Consider the following 25,287-nt stretch of genomic DNA (forward strand, 5'->3'; position numbering starts at 1 on the left):
TTCTGGTTGTCCATTCAGAAGGATCCGAGTGGAAGCGGTACGAAGTAGATTAGAAATGAGATTACACCGACTGGCCAAATTTCAAATGAGTGAGAACTTCCATGAGAAACGACCACAAGATTCACTACGATCAGGCATGAAAATGCATGATTTCTAGCAGCACACACCCCTCTTCTCCACCCCAAGCTCACATACTGTCATCGATCCTCCAAGAATCCGGCCACCACCACCTAGTTCACTCTACGCTCTTGCCAAGATGACAGACTAAAGGAAAGGGACCAGGGGGAAAAGGGGACTGGCCGAACGTAGAGTTCCAACCATCAGAAACTCCAGGAAGGGCTCAGGGCATGGTGATCAAAGGCTGCTGAAGACTTGGCGTCCTATGGAGAAGGGTGTTGTTTCTGTCGTGCCCAGCGTTGTGTTGTTTTTTCCTTCTTGTTCCTTTGCCTAAAACGTTGGGTCTAGATGTCTTTTGTTAAGTTCTGAGAGGCGGAGAGGTTTTGTTTCCCTGTTATGTTACTGAACTTTGAGTCTTCATTGTAAGCTGGTATCCCAACAAAACTCTTTGCTTTCAATATAGGCAGGGCCAAAGGTGCCTTTGGTCTATAGAGTTCCGACCGTGTACATACGTGTACACGTCGGATCTATCCTCCCCAAACTGGTATAGACAACATTTTTAATGACCTAAATCTTCGCTTTGAAAGTTAATAGATCCAACACACAAGTGGAAAAGTTAATGAACATGCGCATTTTGCTCGATTGGCTCAGCGATAGCTTAGAGCAATCGAAGATTTAATAACGCATCAATGCAGTACAGAGCATGGCAATAAACAATGGTAACTCAGGAATGTCCATTCCAATTTATAAACATAATTAATTCCGACTATTACCTCTATACGACTAAGTTCCGATAAATTTTAGATGGCCTCGGGATCCCAAGTTACCAGCAAACACCTAAAACCAGAGTCCCTTATTCTGCTTGTTGAGTACGACTACAGACGCACAAATATCAGCCTTAGACTTCATCTTTGGGCAGCACAGCAGTTTTTCTAAGATTATTGTACATGTCATGGCAAAAGTAAGCAAAATCGGCCATGTTCCTGAAAAGTTCTGGCAGGTGTGTCCGGAGGTTTGCAAGTGATTTCTCCCGCACCTGCCTGGCATGCCTAAGATGGTGCCCCTCCTCCTCTCTCAGCCGAACCTCTAATTCCTCGATGTTGCGTTTCCTATCCTCGACAGGATCTATGTTTTGAGTTTCTGCTCCATCTGGGTTTGTATCCTCACCAAAGGCTGCCCGTCTCTCCAAGTAGTTTTGATGCCAATCTTCAAACTGTGCCCTCTTTCGGGTCAGATCCCTACGAGTTTCATCACACCTCCTCCTTAGGTTTACTTCCTCCTCCTGAAGGTGCACGATATTGCTTATGACTTCGGCAAAGGTTTTAATGGCTGTTTTTGCAAGCTCAATTGGAAGCCTTTCGAGCTCGTCGTGCCAGGCGTGCAGCAGGTGCTTGATAGGGTGGATCCACCAGCCTTGGAGGGGAGGAGACCTTCTCCTTTATGTTGCTCTCAATTGGGATGAGATTGAGCTTCAGCCATGCATTGAGCGCTCTGATGTATGCTTTCTGATTGTCCATCAGTTTCTCAAACTGCGTATGCCACTCCCTAACAATGTCACGTAGCTCACAAGTCTGGATGTAATGAGAATCAGTTGTCTCTCTTGGAACAGGAGGAATCTCAAATCCTCTTATTCCAGAAATGGTCATAAACTGACTTCGATGATGACGGTGCATAGAACTCCACATCTTGGCCATTCTGCAAAAGGTAAATATGGGGAAATGGTAAGAAAAAAGTTCCAAAGTCTGCCAGTAACAGCAAGCCATATATAGCAGACATTTCTCCTCATTCAACAAGACAAATCCAACAGAAAATGTAAAGCAATTTATTTGTTTATTGAGGCCATCACTCGAAGGGCGGGCCTGATGCAAGGGGTAGAGTCTTACCGCCTGTGACCGGAAGGTCCCGGGTTCGAGTCGCGGTCTGCTCGCATTGCACAGGTGAGGGTAAGGCTTGCCACTAACACCCTTCCCCAGACCCCGCACAGAGCGGGAGCTCTCTGCACTAGGTAAGCCCTTTTATTGAGGCCATCACTCATGAATTCATTAGTTTGTGATAGTCTGTTGATTGAAAAGCTTAATTTTCTATTTTTGACATTGACTAAAGAGACACAACTCAACCCATGGTGAAGTTGGTGCCCCCACCCCCAACACCACTGCCATCATATAAAAAAAATTCACGCCAACAGATAGATCCATGTTTCTCCTCATCATTTTTCTTCTCCCCATTTTTTATCTCCTTTCTCCACTCTCAAAGGTAACGGCGGGTGTGTTCCATGGAGAGGAGGCGGTGAAGGAATTCCTTCGGTCACTAGCGGACCGAGGGCCCGGTGACCCTAGGGCCTCCGCCCAGGCTCCTCAACGTTGAACTCCACTAGATCTAATTAATGTATAGCCAATGTACAGTGGAGATTAGGCCTACTCCGCTATTTAGCCCGTTAAATCACCAGGTTCAAAAAATGTTCCAGGTCCGCTACTGCCTCCGGTGAATCCCCACCGTGGCTCACTCGACTTGGATGTGCACACCACTGCACGATGTGACCACACCGCCGCCTGATTTGGCAGCGCTCACCATGGGTGGCCATACCATCATCCTTGCCTGTTGTAGCACGATGCCTGACGTGGGTGGCTCTACTGCCGCACTTGCTGGCCGTACGAGTGTGGCTGTGCCACCACACTTGCCCATCGTGGGTGGCCACGTCACCGCGCTTGCCGGTTGTGGTGCTCTGCTATCCGTCATGGCACACTCGTCGTGGGTACCCACGCTACTGCACTTGCCTACTGTGGTTTTGCCGCTCGCCCGTGGTCTGCTGGTTGCTGCAGGCGTGGAGGCGTGAAGAGATAAACCAGGGAGAAGAAAAGAAAAGCCATATGGAGAAGTGATAAGGTTTAGAAAGAGATAAAACAGTGTGTCCCCCATGCTTGGGGAAAGCGCAGCCACAAGCCGGTTCCAGACAGGAGGCATTCTGGAAGCCTATTGCCCAGCTCCAGTGCACCACTGTCTACTGCAGTACTGCTTCAGCCCACCGCTCCGTTCTAGGCTCTACAGACTGCGGCTACTCGAAGCACGGGCAGACTTGAAGCATGGACTTTACCAACATGCTGGGTTTAATAGTACGTGAAGGCCTATCAACAAGCAAACGTACAGGTGTTCTCCAATGATTCTTCTCTTGATTTAGGTAGATATTTAGTAACAACATACACCTCAAGCAATTTTATATTAACCTCAGTGTAGAAACCTCCGTCAGGATGCAACGCGAGGAAGAGAAAGTAACAGACAGATTTTTTTTTTGCTCCCTATTCCATGGTGAGACAAATAAAAAGATTGAATTAAAATAGAGTGATGTCAATGTGGAAATTAGATGATAAACTTACATAGAAAATAGTTTAAATATCACCTATATTAGATAGACCCTGTCGACATGGAAGTAAAAGGTGATGGTTTGTCAAGAACCCTTAGAAGGTATATTTTCTTTTCACGTCTTTCTAATGATTTACTTGATTGAAAATTTGAAGCAAACCTCAATTCTTAAATAAATAATCAAGGACCATGAGGTTTAATAAGACACTATTTATTGCGTGTTTGCGTGCTATAAAGTTTTCTTGAAGAATAATGCAATGGCAATATAAACCATATACTCCCTCCATGTCTTAATTTGGGCTTGGCAGAGGATTCTTGAACAACTCCAAAATTCTCTCGAAAATTTTTATTGCTCCTGTTGCAACGCATGGGCAATCATCTAGTGACAAACATAAAAATAGTAAAGGTAATAGTTTATCTAGGTATAAAGTTCTATACAGTAGGACATACCTGTTAGCTAAGAATGCATTTTATATTATAACAAATTGTATGTGCAAGGCCCATCTTCAGTTGTTTACTACTGCCAACACACAAAAGTACTATAGAAAGGTACAACTAATGCTACCACATTAAATATGCATATAAATATTTAAGCTTGTCAGTTGCCATGCTAGAATCCACATGGTCAATTTCTTTTTTGGAACAAATTGATCAGAAATATGCATATAAATATTTAGGCTTTTAAGTTGTCTCATTAAATCATACTGGAATCCATTAAAAGTAAGAAGTATTTCAATACCATTACAATTCCAGTATGTTTGCTGTTAAGTATATGAAGGCCCATCTAATATAGGGCCCATATGGCCCATGAGGCTCTATATATATAGCTATCTCCAGTACTGGAGTGATCATCTTCTCAAATCTCAAAGGTTAGTAACAAGGTAACAAAGCAAGGTTTAGGGGTCGACTTAGGGCTCATCTAATCCCTAATCACCCAAGATCCATTTTTTTCCGTCTGCGGATCGGCCTGTCAGCCATTCGCCCCGTCCGTCTTCGTCACTCGCGGGATCCTCTGTTCTTCGCGCGGATCGGCCTGTTGCCGTTCGCCTCGTCAGTCTTCGTCACGCGCGCATCTTACCACACAGGGCCGCGTTGTGGGTCATCACTGCGCGGAATCCCGTCTGCTCGTATCGCGCCCATCTACACGTGTCACGTCCACGAGCGCCGTCCGCGGCCCGTCTTCTGCGCGAGCAGCCTGTCTTCTGCGCCATGGGGATTCGTCGTCCGCTCAGCGTCGTCCGCGCCCCTTCTCCTACGAGCACGTCTTCGTCCGCGTCGTGTGTGGGCCGCCCGCGCGACCTTCATCCAAGTCGTCCGCCCTCACTTGCGGGTCCGCCTGTGCGCGCGTCTGCGCCTGTCTGTGCGGTCTCCCACTCGTCATCCGCCCGGCTTCCTGCTGTCCGCCCATGGAGATTTGGACTCCTGCAACCAGCTTCATCCTCTTCTTCCGCAGAGACAATCTCCAAGCACGGTGGTAACAGACTTCTCTCACTGTTGGTTGGTGCTCGAAATTTTCAGTCAAGTCAGATCAACACTATTGTTATCAATATTACCCTTGATGGTCAGAATTACCCAGAGTGGGCGTTTTGTGTGGAAACTGCTTTAAGGTGTCATGGACTCCTTTTTCATCTCACTGATGATCCTCCTGCGCTTCAGCAAGATCGGAGTAATGCTGCTGATGTCAAAACTTGGCAGACTATTGATGGCAAGGTGATGGCTGCCATGGTTAACAGTACTAAGCAATCTATGATTATGAGTCTGTCCAAGTGTAAAACAGCCAAGGCTATCTGGTCATGCTTGAAGGCACAGGACAGTGGTGCTCTTTTGCACACTCTTATGCAGCAAACTCATGTTATTGAGCAGCAAGACATGTTTGTTGATGAGTACTACTCAACTTTTGGTCGTCTGATGGGATCCTTGACCTCTATGGTGCCTGACTGTACAGCTGTCCAGCCCACAAATTTATTGAAAAGTTCCTTATCGTTTTGTCATGGGTGTAAGAGCGGAATTTGATTCCATACGTACTCGGTTGCTTCATGATTCTTCCACTCTAACCATGGCAAAGGCACTGTCAGATTTGCTCGCCGAACAGACACGTCTCCGGTCTATGACCTCTTCCATGCATGTGTCTCATAGCGTGTTGGCTGCTTCTCAGAAGTTCAGTACACCAAACGGTGCCTCTCAGGAGCCTTGTCCGCATTGTGGCAAAACTGGACATACTCCGGATAATTGTTTCTTGCATCATCCAGAGAAATTGGCTGAATTCCGTGCCCGTCACGCTGCTCGAAACCACTAGGGATCGTGGTACAGTTTCTACTCCTAGAGGATCTGTGTCAGTTGCTGCTGCTGCTACTGGTTCTTCATCTTTGTCCTGGGTGCTTGATTCCAGGGCTTCTTTCCATGTGACGTCCGATCAGTCTCAACTTGTGGCCTGCAAGCCGGTTGCTGATGGTGCTTCTATTCAGACAGCAGACGGTGCATCTTGTCCTATCACTCATCAGGGTTCTCTTTCAAACTGTTTCAAACTCTTATTTCTCTGTTCCTGATGTCTCTTTTGTACCTCGGTTGTCTATGAACCTCCTTTCTGTTGGTCAACTTACTGACCATAACTGTTTTGTTGGATTTGATGACTCATCTTGCTTTATTCAGGATCGTCGCACCGGGACTGTACTTGGGACTGGCCATCGCCATAGAGGCTCACCTAGCCTCTACGTTCTCGACACCTTGCGCCTTCCTCACATTTCTGCTCATACGTCATCAGCGGCTTGGTCATCATCGCCATCTACCTCGTCCTTCACCAAGTGGCATCATCGTCTTGGTCATTTATGTGGGTCTCGTCTGTCTAATTTAATAAATAAAGGTTGTTTAGGTCCCACATCTATCGAGTCTAGTTTTCATTGTAAAGGTTGTAAGCTGGGGAAACAGATACAACTCCCATATTCTATTAGTGATTCCCATGCTGCTAAACCTTTTGATCTTATTCATTCCAATGTATGGGGTCCTGCAGCTTTTGCTACATAGGGTGGTCATAAATATTATGTTATTTTCATTGATGATCATTCTCGATATACTTGGATTTACTTATGAAACATCGGTCTCAATTGTGTTCTATTTACCAAACCTTTGCTCACATGGTACACACTCAGTTTTCTACCCCGATTCGAGTTTTTCGTTCTGATTCTGGTGGGGAGTATTTATCCGCTGCCTTTCGTGGGTTTCTGGACTCTAAGGGTACTCTTGCTCAGCTCTTGTGTCCTGGTAGCTCATGCTCAGAACGGGGTTGCTGAACGCAAACACCGTCATCTGATAGAAACAGCTCACACTTTTGATTGCTTCTTTTGTTCCTTCACACTTTTGGGGAGAGGCTATTTCGACGTCTGTGTATCTTATTAATAGACAACCATCGTCCAAATTGTTTGGCAAGTGTCCTGGTGAGTTCTTTTCGAGACTCCTCGCTATGATCATCTTCGAGTTTTTGGATGTCTATGCTATGTTCTACTTGCCCCTCGTGAACGAACAAAGTTGATTGCTCAATCGGTTAAGTGTGTTTTCCTAGGATATAGTCCTGAGCACAAGGGTTATCGTTGCTATAATCCCTCTTCTCGCCGCATACGTATCTCCCGTGATGTCACCTTTGTTGAGGATCGTCCTTTCTTTTATAGCTCCTTTATAAAGTCATCATATGCTCCTACCGAATCCACCTCCTTTATGTGCCTTCCTCCTAATTCAATCAATGATGATGCCACTCCACAATGTGTGTCCCCTTCCAGCCCACTTATTCATATTCCTTCGTCTTTCTACACCCTTGATAATCAGCCACCCAACCTTCCTACATCTCCGCCACCTCCTCCTCTACCACCTCTTGTTGATAATCGGCCACCCAACCTTCCTGCATCTCCACCACGTCATCCACCAATTACAAAGACCTACTCTCGTCGTCCTAAACATCCTATTCCTATTCCCACTTCCTTGGCCAGTCCTAATGCTCCCAGTCTTGCTGATTTTACTAATAATGATGAGTCGTGTGCTATTTCTGATGAGACACAGGTTGGTCCACGATATAATCTCCTGAATCGTGCTACTATTGAGCCTCCTGACAAGTTGGGATTTCCACGTGCGAGTGCTGTTGTTGATGAGCCATCCACTTATCAAGAAGCTTCTAGTATTCCAGAGTGGCAGCTTACTATGTCTGAGGAGCTTGCTGCTCATGATCTTCAAGGCACTTTGGAGCTTGTCCCATTACCTTCACATGCTATACTGACCACCAGTAAGTGGGTTTTCAAGATGAAAACCAAGGCAGATGGTTCTATTGAGAGATATAAAGCCCGTCTTGTCGCACAGGGTTTCAGCAGACTCCAGGATTGGATTATGAAGAGACATTTGCCCCTGTTGCTCACATGACCACAGTTCGTACTTTACTTGCAGTGGCTGCTTCATCTTCTTGGGCCATATCTCAGATGGATGTTAAGAACGCTTTCCTTCATGGTGATTTGAAAGAAGTTTATATGCAACCATCTCCAGGTGTTGATGCTCCTTCAGGTTATGGTTGTCGGCTTCGCCGTGCTTTATATGGTCTTAAACAGGCCCCTCATGTTTGGTTTGAACGTTTTGTATCTGTGATAAAGGCTGCTGGTTTCACACCTAGTGATCATGACCCTGCTCTATTTATTCATCTCTCATCACGTGGTCGTACTTTGCTTCTTTTATATGTTGATGATATATTGATTACGGGTGATGTTGTGGAACAAATTTCTCTTGTGAAACAGCAGTTTGGTAAACACTTTCAAATGTCTGATTTAGGTCCTCAGCGCTATTTCTTAGGCATTGAGGTTAAGCAGTGTGCCAATGGATACTATATTTCTCAGACCAAGTACATACAAGATCCTATTGCTCGTTCCGGTATCACTGACAATCGGACGACTGCCACACCCATGGATCTTCACTTGCAACTTCATCCTACTAATGGTACACCTCTTCCGGATCCCTCTAGATATAGACACCTTGTGGGTAGTCTTGATTATCTCACCATTACCAGACCAGATATCGCTCATGCAGTCCATATTTTGAGCCAGTTTGTGAGTGCACCTACTTTTGTTCATTTTGGACATTTTGTGTGCTACAGTACTTAAGGGGGGCAGCATCTCGATGTTTATTATATGCCCATAATAGTCCGCTTCAGCTCCATGCTTACTCGGACTCCACTTGGGCGAGTGACTCAACGGATCGTCGTTCCATCACCAGATATTGTATTCTTCTTGGCTCCTCTCCTATTGCATGGAAGTCCAAGAAGCAGGCAGCTGTATCTCGCTCTAGTACAGAGGCAGAACTTAGAGCACTTGCCACTACTACTTTAGAGCTAGTATGGCTTCGATGGTTGTTGGCTGACCTTGGGATTTCCTGTGATGTTGCCACCACACCTCTTCTTTGTGACAATACAGGAGCTATACAAATTGCCAATGATCCTGTGAAGCATGAACTTACTAAACATATTGGTGTTGATGCCTTCTTTACTCGGTCTCATTGTCATCAGAAAACCATTGCTCTTCGGTATGTGCCTTCTGAGCTGCAGTTGGCTGATTTCTTCACTAAAGCACAAACTCGAGAGCAGCATCGGCTTCACTTGATCAAACTCAATGCTTCAGATTCTCCACTTCCACCTTGATTTTGAAGGGGGGTGTTAAGTATATGAAGGCCCATCTAATATAGGCCCATATGGCCCATGAGGCTCGCTATCACCACTACTGGAGTGATCATCTTCTCAAATCTCAAAGGTTAGTAACATTTGCTAGCACACAGATATAGAAAGCAATGCCACGGTGTGTCATTTGGAGACTGAAAGCATCCTAAAAGGAAAGTATTAGAGATAGAGTACAGCTCCCGGGCGGTGGTCGTTGGGTCCTCAACAGCGGCGCCCCCTCCCACATGTCATCTTCTGATGGTATGCTCCTCACTCGCCTTCCTATCCTTCCTTCCTTCATCACCGTAGGCAATGGTCACACTTTGCTTATTTCTGGTCGTGGCACCTCTATTCTCCCACTTGCTGGAACTAGCTTCGTTTTGAACAATATTCCTGTCGTGCCTAATCTTATTCGAAACTTACTTTCTGTTCGCCAATTCACATGTGACAATAATTGTTCTGTCGAATTTGATGCCTTTGGTTTCTCTGTTAAGGAGACTTCGGCACTACTACTCAGGAGGAGGAAGATGTTAGTTTGGAAGGTCAAGTAGTGCCTAGGAAGGATACCTTTCGATATTTAGGATCAATGCTACAGAGGGGCGGGGATATTGATGAAGATGTTAGCCATAGAATCAAAGCAGGGTGGATGAAGTGGCGGCAAGCGTCTGGTGTCCTATGTGACAAAAGGGTACCACCCATGTTTTAAAGGCGGCTAGGCGTCCAGGCGAGTGCTTGGTATGCCTGGACGCCTAGGCGGCGCCTAGGCGACGCCTAGGCGACAAGGCGCCACTGTTTCCCAAGGCGAGCTGGGTACGCCTGGACGCCTAGGCGACGCCTAGGCGACGCCTTTAAAACACTGGGTACCACAGAAGCTAAAAGGCAAGTTTTATAGGACGGCGATTAGACCTGCTATATTGTATGGTGCAGAATGTTGGCCTACGAAAAGACGACATATTCAACAGCTAAGTGTCGCGGAAATGCGTATGTTGCGTTGGATTTGCGGTCATACAAGAAGGGATCGAGTTCGGAACGATGATATACGTGAGAGATTAGGGGTAGCGCCAATTGAAGAAAAGCTTGTCCAACACCGGTTGAGATGGTTTGGACATGTGCAACGGAGACCTCCAGATGCACCGGTGCGTAGTGGAATCCTAAGTCAGGATAGTAACGTGAAGAGAGGCAGAGGAAGACCGAAGTTGACTTGGGTAGAGGCAATAAAAGGAGACTTGAAAGGATGGAATATACCCAAAGACTTAGCCTTAGATAGGAGTGCTTGGAAGACAGCTATTCACGTGCCTGAACCTTGATTGCTTCTGTTGGGTTTCAACTCTAGCCTACCCGGAGAAACAGTTTATAGTGAGATAGAACAGCGACTTCACGAAAAAGGTATGCCAAGCGTCTCTCCCTCTCCCGTCGCCTCGTCTCCCCCTGCCCTCCCGCCGGAGCTCACCCCGAGCCCGCCGGCCACCTCCTCCTTGGTCGCGCAGGCGACCAGTTTCTCCCCATCGGCGACGACTTCCTCCCCTCCTCTGTTTTCTCGCGGTCGCTCCAAGCACGAGCGGTGGGGCTGTGACAGCCCAGACTCGGAGTGCTCCGACGGCTCGCCTTCCTTCCGCAACGTCGTCCTTTCGTCCTCGGCTCCTTCGGCGGCCGTGACGGCGGTTGGCTCTGCCGCCGTGGAAGCTGTCCCTGCGCCGCCCCGTCCCAGGATCATCCTTGCCCGCCGCTCCCCTGCTCCTGGGCGGCGTGGAGGTGGGGGCCCGGGTCCTGGCGGGTGGGAGGAGGTGGTGTCACGTGGCGTGCGGCGCCGGCGCCGGCGCGAAGCCTGCCCCCCTCGTCGACCCGTCCCTGCTGACTTATTGGGCAAGTGCTTCAATTGTTTGTCTGCCGGTCACACTGCCGCCCAGTGCCGTCAGCGAACCCGGTGTTTTCGCTGCCGTTTGCTGGGGCATCGTTCCTACGAGTGTCCCATGGAGTCGGGAAGTGGCGGAGCCTTGAGGCCGGAGCGTGTTCCTGTCTGGAGACGGCTTGGGCCAGCCATGTCGTCGCCTGGCGACTTCCCCTGCAACGGCTCACCGGCGGGTGTGGAGTCTGGGGCCGCGGCGGCTAGGCCTGTGCACAGCCTGGAAGCTGCTATGAGAGTTTGGCGACGCAAATCTCCAGCCCAGCTGCCTGCCGAAGATAATCCCTGCAACGGCATTCCGGCAGGTGACATCTCTGGTGGCGGGGTGGCTGAGATGGATCGGGCTACGCGTTCGGCTGCCGGCGGTGCTGTGGCGGTGAAGTCGGGGGCCGTCATGGGGGACGGGGAGAGGCAGAAGCGTCGTCGGCGTCGGCCTCGTTTCCGTCAGCCGGCTGCCTCTTATGCGGATGTTGATCCTGCGCCTTCGGTTTCTGCGTCGGTGGCTCCCCCTGAAGTTCCTGTCATGCCTATGCAAGCTTCCACATGCATTATCAACTGGGATGATCGCATGGCTAGGGCAGAAGAGGACCTCGCGCATGCTGTGATCGTGACTGTCTGTGCTGCAGAGCCCTTGGCCCCGGCTAGAGAGGTGGTGGAGGTGCTCGCTATTCGTCTGGGCGTTGAGGCAGGCTCCCTGGTGCTTCGTCAAGCTTCCAACTCGAGTTATCTCCTTGTCCTCCCTGATATTGGCTTAGTCGAGCGCTTGGTGGATCAGCGACTACCCCCACTCCGCTCCCCTGCGTTCACCCTCTTGTGCAAGCGGTGGAGCCGATTGGCCGGTGCCTCGGGACGGACCCAGCCATGGTTGGTTGATCTTGAGCTTCGAGGAATTCCTGCGCATGTCTGGGAGACCTCGACTGTGGAGCAGTTCTTGAACCCTCTGGCCAGCATCCAGCAAGTGCACCCAGAGACCCTCGGGCTGGTGAACCTGGCCTCCTTCAGATGTTCGGCGTGGTGCATGGACCCGGCTGCACTCCCACCCTCTAAGGAGCTCTGGGTCGTCGAACCTACTGTCGCTGCCATGGAGGCCCCCCCGGTGAAGAGATTATTGTCCTACCCAATTGAAATCAAGTGCTCCATCCTACACGGGCTTGGCACTCCTCCCCCTCCGCCGCCTCCTGCTCAGGGCGGGCCACCTCCTACTGGGGGCGATGGCGGGGATGTTTCTCCTGCTCAGCGGCGGCGTCGACGTCCATCTTCCTCGTCGCCGTCTTCTCCGACGAATCAGGGCGATGGTCACGGGGGTTCTCGGCGTCGGACTGTCCTTGAGCGGGTGAGCGTTGGCCACGTGGTGGCCCCTTCAAGCGCCGTCATAATGGCGGCTTCCTCGCTCGAGGCTACTCCGGAACAGGTTGCGGGTTTCCAGGGGACGCTAGATGTTCAAGGCTCCCCAGAGATTGAACACCTCGGTTCTATGCCACCCATTACTGCGTCGCCTGCCAACGGTTTGAAGGGCCCTACTGATGACAGCCCAGCAGCTGCCAACCCTTTCTCGTCAGACGATGTTGCGCCATCAATGATTTCCCCCATGCTTGTTCGGTTTGCTATCGTTGAGGAATTGACGCTCCCGTGGGCTGTCTCTGGTGCCCCTGGGCTGGCCCCCCATGGGCCTATGGATTCCCCCTTTGGGCTTCGAAAGAAGTCTGGGCCTTCGGAGGTTGATGCTGAAGCTGAGGATCGCAGTGAGGCAACAGAGTGCTTGCCGGCCTCACCGCATTCGCCTCTGTGTTTCTTCTCTGGTGAGGCGACGGATTTGCCGGCCTCACCGCGAACCCCATCATCTTCCCCTCCCATCCCAGAGTTCAGCCTCCTGGTCACTCCGCCGCTGTGCTCTCAAGCTCCAGTGAAGCCGCTCCTAGTTTATTCTAGGCGCCGCTTCCACCACTCAAGGACCCCTATGGGTGGGGAGGCGGCGGTTGCTGCTGTCATTCCATCTCCGGCCTCGTTGGTTGGGGATGTGGTTGCGGTTACAGCTGCTCCACCTCTGGCCATCACTCTGGGTGACCCGGCGACCTCAACGGTGACTACTCCTCCGGCGGCCGCAACGGTTCCCCCGGCGGCCGCAAAGATGCTTCTTCCGGTGGCCGTGGCTCCCCCAGCGGCCGCAACGGTCCCTCCTCTGGCGGCTGCGGGCGAGCCTTCTTGTTCGGCAGCTAATGTGGGCGTCCTTCAGGTGCCTCCTACTCCGCCTGATGCCCGGGCAGTATTCTTCGGCAAGATAGTTCAACGCACTACAGGCTTATTGCCTGTCCCTGCCGTCAGCAAGCATGGAAGCAAGTCGCTGCCTCCTAGGGTTTGCCTCCGCCGCAGCCGTCGGCTTGCTGGCGCCGAGGCCGATGTGGTCCCTACTGACATGGGAGGAAGAGTATAGAAGAAGGCGATGAGGTGTCTCGGCATCATTAACGAGCATGAAGGTATAAATCAACAGGCCCAAAACGATTATGCAAAGCTGTTTGGGCAACCGCTCTCAGACTCTCATCTTCAGGCTCTGACTGCATTGTTTTTTTGGTCTCTCCCTGAGGAGCTGAAGCCTGGGAGTGATGATGTACTGATGGTGAAAGTCTGAAAGTCTGATTTGGGTCAGATTTGTGGTCGTTCTTTAAGTGTGTTTAATGGATCCAAAAAAAATTTTGATTTGGAATGTTAGGGGTCTGAATTCTACTGCTAGGCAAGGTTCAGTGCGCTCTCTGGTAGCTTCGTCTTGTGCAGATATTGTTTGTGTTCAGGAGACTAAGATCACAGCCATATCCCAAAGGGTCATTCTCTCTGCTCTCGGGTCTGATTTCACAGGATACTTAGCTCTGCCCTCTGTTGGGGCTAGTGGTGGTATTCTAGTCGCTTGGAGGCACCATGTGGGCATCTCAGGTGCACAGAGGGTGGACAACTTTAGTATGTCCATTCAATTCTCCACGGATAGTGGACAGACGTGGTGGCTGACCTGCGTTTATGGACCACAGGGGAATGAGGATAAGATTCAGTTTCTTCAGGAGCTTCGTGACATCCGAGCGACCTGTCAAGGGCCTTGGATGATAGCAGGAGATTTCAATTTGATTTACAAGGATGAGGATAAGAACAATGTCAACTACAATAGGGCTATGATGGGTCGGTTCAGGCGATTCATTAATGATCTGGCCCTCAAAGAAATCCCCCTCCATGGTCGCAAATACACTTGGTCTAATCAGCAAGATTCCCCTACTTTGGTAAAATTGGACAGGGTTCTTTGCTCTGTAGACTGGGAGGATAAATTTCCTAATTGTTTGCTTCAAAGTTTGGCTTCAGAAGACTCTGATCACTGCCCACTCTTGCTGGGACTTCAGAACAATAAAGTAGGAAGGCGCAGATTTCATTTTGAGTCTTTCTGGACCAAACTGGATGGTTTTCAGGAGGCGGTGGCTGCAGCCTAGATGTCAGTTCCTACTGGCTCCTGCCCCTACTTAACTCTAAGCCAGAAGTTTAAGGCAACCGCTAAGGGATTACAGAGATGGAGCAGCAAAAAGGTTGGTAATGTGAAGTTTCAGCTTGCCTTGACGCGGGAAATCTTGCATCAGTTTGAAATTGCTCAAGATAATCGTTCCCTATCTCCAGGAGAATTGTGGCTGAAGAATAATCTGAAGAAACACAGTCTTGCCCTTGCTTCCTTGAGTAGAACTATTGATAGACTGCGGTCACGCATTGGCTGGCTCCGGGAGGGTGATGCCAACACCAAGCTCTTTCACTTGCATGCCCGTCATAGAAAGAGGAAGAATTTTATTGGTCGCCTCATTTCCGGGGATCGCATCTGTACAAGCCACCAAGACAAAGCTGAAGTTATTAATAATTTCTATGAAAATCTGCTTGGAAGTTGCACAGACAGGTTGCAAACTGTCAATTTGGATGAGATTGGAATTGATACTCATGACTTAGCTGATTTGGATCTTCCCTTTAGTGAGGAAGAAGTATGGAAGACAATTCTGCAACTGCCATCAGATAAAGCCCCTGGGCCGGATGGCTTTACGGGACGATTTTACAAATCCTGTTGGCCAATCATAAAGGAGGACATCATGGCGGCAGTCTCAGCACTCTGGAGTAGGAAATTTATGAATTTTGGCACTCTCAATTCAGCCTACATCACTCTGCTCCCAAAGAAAGATGGTGCAGATCAGCCCAAAGACTTCCGGCCCATCAGCTTGGTACACAGCTTTGCTAAACTTATCACCAAGTTATTGGCTAGTCGGCTTGCTGGTCGTCTTCAGCAAATGGTTTCGCCGAATCAAAGCGCGTTCATAAAGGGGCGCTTCATACAGGATAATTTTATGTTGGTGCAACAAACAGCTAGATATCTTCATCAACAAAAACAGCCCCGCATACTCCTTAAATTGGATATTTCTAAGGCATTTGATTCGGTCTCTTGGCCCTTTCTCTTGGAGGTCTTGCAACACTTGGGTTTTGGGCAAATCTGGAGAGATATTATTTGTGGGCTGTTATCTTCCTCAACCACCCAAGTCCTCTTGAATGGGGTCCCCGGGGAATGTATTTCCCATCGGCGAGGTCTACGGCAAGGTGACCCCCTTTCTCCCATGCTATTTATCTTGGTCATGGATGTTTTGGGACACTTGATTGCCCAAGCGGCAAGTGAGGGTCTTTTACAGCCTCTCTCAGCAAGAAATCTGCAGCACCGAATCTCTCTGTACGCGGATGATGTGGTGTTCTTCCTCCGACCTGATGTTAGGGACATTTCTGTGACAATGGATATCCTCCAAATTTTTGGTGAAGCTTCGGGTCTGAATACAAACCTTCAAAAGAGCAGTGTACTGCCTATTAGGTGTGGTGACTTGGATTTGACAATTACTCAGAACCTGCTGCCTTGTGCCCTTGCTGAGTTCCCTTGCAAATATTTAGGTTTGCCTCTCTCCTTGAAAAAACTAAATAAGAGTCAAGTACAGCACTTTGTTGACCGCATTGCTGATCAACTGCCGGGCTGGAAGGCGGAGTTGATGACACGAGCAGGAAGGAAGATTCAGGTTCAATTTGTGCTCACTGGTATGCTTATATACATTGTCATGGCGACTGACCTCCCAGCTTGGGCTATCAAAGCAATTGACAAAATAAGGCGTGGCTTTCTTTGGCGTGGTCGCAAGGAAGCGAGGGGGGGACATTGTCTTGTAGCATGGGTAAAGGTTTGCCGGCCAACTGGGCTCGGGGGACTAGGAATTTCAGATTTAAAAACCCTCGGCTGGGCATTGAGAATGAGATGGTTGTGGTTGCAGAAAACAGAGCCAAACCGCCCCTGGGCTCATCTCCCAATTCATGTCCCTGTTCAGGTGAAAGCCTTCTTTGCGGTGGCTGTTATTTCTGAAGTTGGTGATGGTGAACATACCCTTTTTTGGGCTGACAGGTGGCTGCATGGTCAGAGTATATCAGAGCTGACTCCTCGACTTTTTGCTGTCATCTCTAAGAGACGGATCAAGCAGCATACAGTCAAGGAAGCTCTCAATAACCGGGCATGGATCACAGACATACAGGGGGCTATAACTGTTGGAGTAATGGTTGACGTTCTCCAATTATGGGATATCCTTTCAGACGTTGTTCTACAGCCAGAAAGGGAGGATAAACATATTTGGAGGTTCTCTTCAAGTGGCCAATATTCAGCCAAGGCGGCATATGAGGGTTTTTTCTTAGGTGCTACTCTTTGCACCATGGGAAAGGATTTGGAAGACTTGGGCGCCACCAAAATGTCGTTTCTTCATGTGGTTAGTGGCACACAATAAGTGTTGGACGTCTGACCGCCTTGCACGTCGTGGATTGCCTTGCCCAGATGGTTGTCCACTCTGTGATCAAGAGCAGGAAACAATCAACCATCTCCTGGTTCAATGTGTCTTCGCTAGGGAGTTCTAGTTTATTTTGCTACGGCAGGTCGGTCTCCAGGCCTTGTCCCCACAACCTACTGAAAATTCCTTTCTTGATTGGTGGGAGAGAGCTAGTAATGCTACTTCTAGTTTGGTGAGGCAAGGGGTTAACTCCCTAATCATTCTGGGGGCCTGGATTCTTTGGAACCATCGTAATCGTTGTGTTTTTGATGGAGCAGCTCCTAGTGTTGCTGGGGCTTTAGTAGTGGCTGGGGAGGAGCGCCGGTTGTGGACCACAGCAGGAGCCCGAGGCCTTTCCCTCTTGTCAGCCCATCTCCCTGGAGATTAGTGTTTTGGATCTGTGTGGGTCGTTTTGCAGCCATCTTGGCTGCAGTAGCGTGTGTGTGTGAGTTGTGTTTGGGTGTCTTGTAAGTGTTGGGTACTTTTACCCTCTTTCTTCTTAATACAATGAGACGCAGATCTTCTGCGTTTTTCGAGAAAAAAACTCTAGCCTACCCCAACTTGTTTGGGACTTAAAGGCTTTGTTGTTGTTGTTGTTGTTGTTGTTGTTGTTGTTGTTGGTTTCTCTGTTAAGGATCTGCAGACCACTCGCGTGATTCTTCATTGCAATAGTGACAGGATCTCTACACCCTTCCTGTGTCAGCCTCGCCGTCCACCTCCACCGCCTACAACCTTGCCGTTTCATCATCCCTGTGACATCACCGTCTTGGTCATCCCAATCCTGTAGCTGTCTCCACTCTTTGTAAATTGTCGGCAATAAATTGTAATAAAGCACCACGTTGTTAACTTGGCAAACACACGCATCTGCCTTTTGCTAGTTCCACTTCTAGTACTTCTGCTCCTTTTGAGCTTCTTCATTGCGATGTATGGATGTTTCCTGTGTTGAGCACTTCTGGCTTCAAATATTATTTGGTCATAGTTGATGATTACAGTCACTTTGTCTAGACTTTTTCTTTGCGCCATAAATCTGATGTTCATTCTCATATTGTTGATTTCCTCGCTTACACCCAGACCCAGTTTGGCTCCCTGCCCAAGTGCTTTCAGGCTGATAACGGCACCGAGTTCGTCAACACTGCTACCATTTCCTTGCTGTCCAGCAAAGGTATCTTGTTGCAAATGTCGTGCCCCTATACTTCCCCACAAATGGCAAAGCAGAACGGATGCTTCGCACCCTCAACAATATAGTGTGCACCATGCTCATTCATGCCTCTATGCCCCCTGCTTACTAGGCGGAGGCTCTAGCTACCGCCACCTATGTGCTCAACCATCGCCCCTCCACCCTTTTCAGGTCCTTCATAATAAGATTCCTGATTATTCTCATCTCCAGGTTTTTAGGAGTTTATGCTACCCAAACCTTAGTGCCATGACTTCCCATAAACTTTCTCCACGCTCTGCTGCTTGCGTGTTCCTCAGTTACCCCTCCACTCACAAAGGCTATCGCTGCATGGATTTATCTACACGCCACGTCCATGTCTCTCGTCACGTTGTGTTCGATGAGACTGTCTTTCCATTTGCGGTTGTTCAACAGCCCCATCGGCTCTTCATTTTTTGCTGCAGGATTTGACGACGGTAGCTCCACCCTCTTCGGGTGTTGAGCAGCCTTGCCCTCCCACGGTAGCTACACCCGTTTCAGGTGTCAAGCGTTCGTGGTCTTCTTCGCTGGCCTTTGACGACTACACCATCATCTCAATCGGTAATTTCCTGCCGGCCCCTCTGCCATCCGCCAGCCTGCTGGTGAGCTGGTGCCTCCACTTGTCGGCACGCAGCCTAGTCCCACTCCTGCAACAGGGACTGGGCAGACACCTTCCGACGCTCACGCCGCGGCGCCACCTGCCATGCCCCCCCCCCTGCCGCCGCCGACCCTGGACCGCACCATCACAAAGGTATACACGCATCCACCCCGCCCTGACGATTAGCTACCCACCCCTACCTCGGCCTGTGCAGGGCCCTCTACACACAGGCATGATTCGGGCGGCGGCTGGCCCCTTGCAGCTACCTGCACCTGCGACCCAACCGATGCGCCAACCGATGCTAGGCGCCTCGCCGACGTCTCCGCTTCTTCGACGGATGGTGACCCACTCCCAGACAGGCTCTCTCAAGCCTGTCGATCGGCTCATTGATTATCCAAACCTGACGGCCACTCATGCATCCATCTCGCCAGCGCCTTTGGCCGATCCTAACTGACGTGCAGCCATGGCTGATGAGTACAAGGCCCTGATCGAGAATGGCACGTGGAGGCTTGTGCTGCGGCCACCAGAAGGTAATGTGGTCACTGGCAAATGGTTCTTCAAGCACAAATTCCACTCAGATGGCACTCTTGCTCATCACAAGGCTCGTTGGGTGGTTCGTGAAGCAGCACGGAGTCGACTACGATGAGACTTTCAATCTAGTGGTGAAACCAGCCACCATCCAAACTGTCCTCAGCATCACCGCTTCTCGCAATTGGCCCATTCATCAACTGGATGTCAAGAATGCTTTTCTCCATGGTCACCTCAAGGAAAGAGTCTACTGCCAGCAGCCATCTGGTTTCGTTCATCCAGCTGCCCCTAATCATGTTTGTCTGTTGCAGTGTTCCTTGTATGGACTCAAGCAGGCTCCGTGTACTTGGTGACATCATTTCGCTACATATCTTCAGCTTTTGGGTTTTACTGCCTCCGTCTCCGACACATCTCTATTTGTTTATAAAGATGGAGACAGCATTGTCTACCTGCTGCTCTACGTGGACGACATCGTTCTGACAGCGTCTTCTCTGACTCTCCTTCAACGGATCATTGAGCGTCTTCATGCGGAATTTTCTATGACAGATCTTGGCCATCTTCATCACTTCTTCGGCATCTGTCACGCGTTCGCCCGATGGCCTGTTTCTGGTCGACACGGCACTCTCGACACTGGCCTTCACATCGGCGCTGTTCCTATCCAGTCTTTGACGGCGTACTATGATGCAAACTAGGCAGGTCGTCCGGATTCTCGACGCTCCACGTCAGGCTATTGCATCTTCCTTGGCGATAATTTGGTCTCCTGGTCCTACAAAAGACACTCCACTGCGTCCCGTTCTAGTGCTGAGGCCGAGTACCATGATGTCACCCACGCCGTTACCGAGTGTTGCTGGCTTCGCCAACTGATGCATGAGCTTCACATCCCGATTGCTTCCACGACGGTCGTCTACTGCGATCAGTGCTGTCTGTATGACTGGCAATCCTGTTCATCATTGTCGCACGAAGCAAATCGAGATTGATATCCACTTCGTCTGTGAGAAGGTTGCTCTGGGACAAGTTCGTGTCCTCAACGTCCCGTCCTCCCACCAGTTCGCGGACACTATGAAGAAAGGACTACCAGTACAGTTGTTCACTGACTTTAGGTCCAGTCCTTGCGTCCGGAATCCTCCCCACTTCGACTGCGAGCGGGTATTAGCGATAGAGTTGTAGTCTAACTTGATTTGTACTCCAATAATGTATATCTCTATATATATACGAAAGCCCACCCCACCCCAAACCAAAAAAAAAAGGGGGGGGGAGGGGGGGGGTTGAGAGGTGATTTCCCTAATTCTACAAAAAGTAAAAAGGAACAGAGGTGGTACCTTGGAAACAATCAATGGCTACCATAGGGCACATAAAGCAGCATCGTTTTTCTGTGACTTAAATCATGAATGAATGGTTGACTCTTATGTCTTACACTGTTTGTTTTACCCTTTTTTCTGTACTGTTCAATTAATTACAACATGTGATTAATAGGCTAATATTCTAGCACAGATGGCAAATCCATGTGAAGGAACAGTAAACAAGGTAACAGACAAACAATCCATTACAATTGAATGAAATGTACACAAGGTATGCTACAATTAAAATTATAAGAGAATCAATTGCTGCAAAAGAATACTTACCCATCAATAAGGTCCACTAACTTTGGGAATAACTGTCTATCCCGAAGCCGATTTATTTCTGAAACTGTTGAATCCATGGATTGCATGTCTACGATGTACCTTGTGTGCAAGTGGCTAACAGCAGCTTTTGTCTTCTCCAGGGTTTCAAGTTTAACACCCCGTTTCTTTTGCTTCTGCAATAGAGACACCTTCTTTTGATAATCGATTTTCATAAGCTCCCCAGCCTAATTTGACATACGCAGAGGTAAACCAGAAAAAAGAGGTGGTTAGAAATTGGAAAAAACACAGTAAAAAGCACAGAAAATGAGACATTGCTAACATTTTTGCATATTAGTTGATAGTAAAAGAAACAACAGGCCAAAAGTATGTATTAAGCAGTTTTTTACACTATGCTTAAGTTGTCAGCTTCTCACTCGGTATGTACCCCTTATGATAGGATTTGAAGTAATTGCAATTTGAATAATAACTGTCAACAACCCTGCAACACACTAGCTGATTTTCTTGAGAAAACCACAGACACATACAAGGTGCAATGCTAGGCAATACTTAAATAGTTAAATATGAGCTGCAACAGGTCTATTACAGAAACAATTAGTTTACGCTACCAAAGTTCAAGATTAAGCTAACAGTTGGGGTGTAAATAAAGAGATGTCCATTAATGTGAGTAATTGTATCAAAGGATCACCATTGACAACATGCTTTTTGAATAATGAGAGTGAAACGAATATACCCACAATTACAGAAGTGTTCCAGCGTACTGTTCTTACATATAAAACAAAGAGGTGACAGGAAGAAACAATTTTGAAGGCAATAGCATTGGAATTAATCAAAATATTGAACAAATTAGTTGAATATATATTACCTTCACTTCGTCATACAGTTTTTTCTCCCAAGCAAGCATTCTATCTAGAACTGCAGCATGAGTTTCAAATCTATCATCAGTATCAAAATTATCGTTCAGGTCCTCATGGTCAGGTAAGTTCTTGAAGGAGCGATTCCATGTGATAACATGCATAATTTTTGTAGAGTGGTCAATATGTCCTAAAAACATTAAGACAAATCATTACGAAACATGACACTGTACACGCATTAGAAAGAAGTAAAATGGGAAGTTCAGAAATAGAAAAGTAAATCTCGGTCAAAATTGGAGAACAAGAAATGGCAAAAACAGAAGCTGCATGGAATATGAACTTCTTCAACGTGTTCCATTGTGATTAGGATAACTGATTCTTAATGGTACAGGTTATGGCAGCAGCCGCATAATTATTAGAAAAATGGCAATACGACATGACAAGATTAAAATCCAACTTGGCAGCACATAAATAATTAAAAAGATTGAGAGTACAAAACATATGTTTATTATTATTTTCACAAATGAGCCCATTTGGCAGAGCTCCAGCTAGATTTTGTAGCTCCAAGAAATCCTGGATCTGGAGCTGGAGATATGTTGAGGTGTTTAGATGATTCATTTTGTTTATAGTTTGGACATCACTTTAATTTAATCTACATACTACATATCCAATCTGGATCTCGGAGGTCGAGCTGTGCAAAAAATTAATGACATCTCAGCAACAAGTTTTCATATGTGATTTGTCATGTAATCAAGACAATTGTCCAATTTCCAATCATTGGGGCAGCTGGCGGCAGCCAGAGATGAAATGGGCGTTGACGCATTGTACATGCTGCTCGTACCTTTTTATCACATTAATGAAATTATATGCGATGCTTGGGCCAAAGACCAAATATTTTGTGCTAGTAAGCAATATATCTGGGCTTTCTGTAACATTTACCAAAATTACTGTGCATTTATGCAGTTGGCTCATAATAAAATTGAAGAAACTTACATCATTGATATGTTACTAAAATTTGTGTCCAAAGCAAAGGAATAGAAAGTAGGGAATGACAGTAATAAAATAGTACTAATAATGACTAGTTTACTCGCAAATAACTTGTTGTGCCTTCATCATGCTGCTCAATGATCTAATCATAAACCTTGGATCAAACACATTAACAGGAAAAAAGATTTTTTTTTTCGAAACCAGCATGCGATACGTGTATGATATAAAACCATCTATAAAGAATAAAGTAAATATAAATGAAACATGAGGAAACTCCGGCAAAGCACAAGTATGGAATCAAAGTATTAGGCCAAACTGAGTGTTTCCACTTCAAATGAGTGCATGTGTTGAAACAATTTAAAGCATTTATTACAATTGATTTGATGATCACCATAGCTTTCTGAAGAAAGTTTGCACTCATTACTTCAATGTCTAAGGATATGACAACAGAGGATAAAGTAATCTGTTCACTGAGGTGGCTATACAGCCAGGAAACTTCTAAAACAATTTTTCAAGCCATCAACTGGGTTACAGCATAAAATCTTCAGCCAAATTTTGTATTCGCATCAAGAATCATGTAATAAACCTTCAATAAAAGTAATGATCTTGGGCAAAAAACAAAATTGATGTCCTTAGTAAACTTGCACTACAACCAGGCATTCTAAGATTTAGATAAATAAGCCTATATATATAAATAATGTTTCAAGGTGCTACTGCTACAAAATATAAAAGGAACTTAGTTTCTAGTGGATCACATGGGGAAAAAACAAATGTGTTGCTATTACTAAAGCTATAAGATATCTCATGCTTGTCACGTTACAAACTGAAGGTAAGAATTCTGAACTCCACATTTTGTGATTCCAAAAGTATATATTGACAAACAAGAGAAACAATTTGAAATCGATCCAAAAGCAAGTTAAAAGTAACATGCTATATTTTTTGGACTCAATAGGTGTGCAGCATCACATAAACATTAGGAAGCAAATTGAGTAGCACCAATACTTGCCTCGGCTGTCAGCATGGTTGGAGTGATAATGCATTCGGGTGGCCTCCAGTTTTTTTGACACATCATGTGCACTCTCTGAAGCTCTAAGGAAGTGATCATCAAGCTGTGTAACAATATGTAGCAAACTGGCAGTTCCTGATGCCACCATTACCTTCCCCTTCCGAGTTTCAACTGCACCCATCGAAGGGGCATGCTGGTAGTGTGCTGCTGCTGGTGGGCCAGGTGCTTTGGGTGGTTTCCTCACAATAGGTTTCGATGGCGGTAGATTAGCCACCATCTCCTCAATTGCTTTCTCCTTCTCTGCGGCTGTCTGTGGTGGCCTTTCCTCAGTAGCAGCTGGCTCACTAACAACTGGTTTTGCCACAGGTGCCTTCACCTCAGCCACTGGCTCATTATCACGCCTTTCCATCCACAAAGTATCATCAGCAGGCTGCTCTAGAGTGGGTGGTGGGGTGGGAGTTGGGCCAAAGAAGTAATCCCAGGTAGCCATCTGTGACTCCAGCACTGGGGGCGGTGGCATTGTGGTGGCAGGCGTTGGTGGGGTCTGGTTCAGCCTTGGAGGCGGAGGTGGTGTTACTGGAGAAGATCCCACACTACTCATCAAAATCCGCTTTGATTGGTGTCCATGCACCATGCCGTCCACATTAACATCGTCATGCTCATGGTGATCGTCGTCTTCATCACTGTCGTCGTCGTCGCTGTCGCTGTTGGTCTTGATATGCCCATCGTCTTCCTCCTCGTCCTCATCCTCATCCTCCTCTCTGATAGGAGCATCGGCAGGAGGGCGGTTTTTGGCGGCGGCCCTCGGCTCCGGCATAGGAATATTGGGAGTGGAGGAGGACCTTTGGAGGCTAGAATGAGAGAAGTCGGCGAATGGCGGCGGCGGCGGCGGGGAGGGGCTGGTGACGGAAGTTGCGGAAGGGCCTGGCGGAGTCGAGACAGATGCCGCCACCGCAGCGGGAGCGTGGTGGGTATGGGAGGACACCAGGCTAGGGTTGGGCGCCTCGCCTTGGGCGAAATCGGATAGCGCGCCGCCGGTGCTCTTGAGGCGGACGGTGTAGCCAGTGTGGGCGGCAGCAAAACCGTTCCGCGAGACCACGGCGTCGGCCATCAGCCGCTTCCGCTCCCGGCACCGACACACCGCCTCCTCCTGATCGATCTTTGACTGCCCGCACCCCATCGAGGCGGCTGGCGGCGACTCGACGGCGTCCTTGTCTTCTTGAGATTCTTTGGGAGGGGTTCCTAGTTCTAGCGCTTGATGCGGCGGCGGCGGCAGGTGGGGAGATTGTTGAGGCCCGGTGGCGTTGGATGAACTGTGTGGATGCCCGTGCAGCTGCAGAGTGGGGAAAGTGACGGAGCAGACTGTTCCTTGTTCTTTTCTCTTCTGTTTTCTTTTTTTCTCTTTTTTATTTTCGTGGTAACTATGCAAGGTTTTATATTAAAAAAATGTTTTCCACGTAAAAAAATCTCGAGCCTTTACAACTGACTAACTAGTAATTTGCGCGTGTGACCTTTGCGATTTTGTTTGACAAATGTAATAACCTTGAGATAGATATGATAAAATGAATATGTCCAATAGAGAAAGACTCAAAACCTAATATGA

At 47.9% G+C, this 25,287-nt stretch overlaps 1 pseudogene; it reads right to left on the reverse strand.

Annotated features, from left to right (window-relative positions):
- Positions 1–737: 737 nt before the first annotated feature.
- Positions 738–25,054, reverse strand: LOC136456071 (protein ALTERED PHOSPHATE STARVATION RESPONSE 1-like; annotated as a pseudogene).
- Between the last annotated feature and the right edge of the window lie 233 nt (positions 25,055–25,287).

Source organism: Miscanthus floridulus, chromosome 6, assembly GCF_019320115.1.
Source record: "Miscanthus floridulus cultivar M001 chromosome 6, ASM1932011v1, whole genome shotgun sequence".
NCBI classification, from domain to species: domain Eukaryota; kingdom Viridiplantae; phylum Streptophyta; class Magnoliopsida; order Poales; family Poaceae; genus Miscanthus; species Miscanthus floridulus.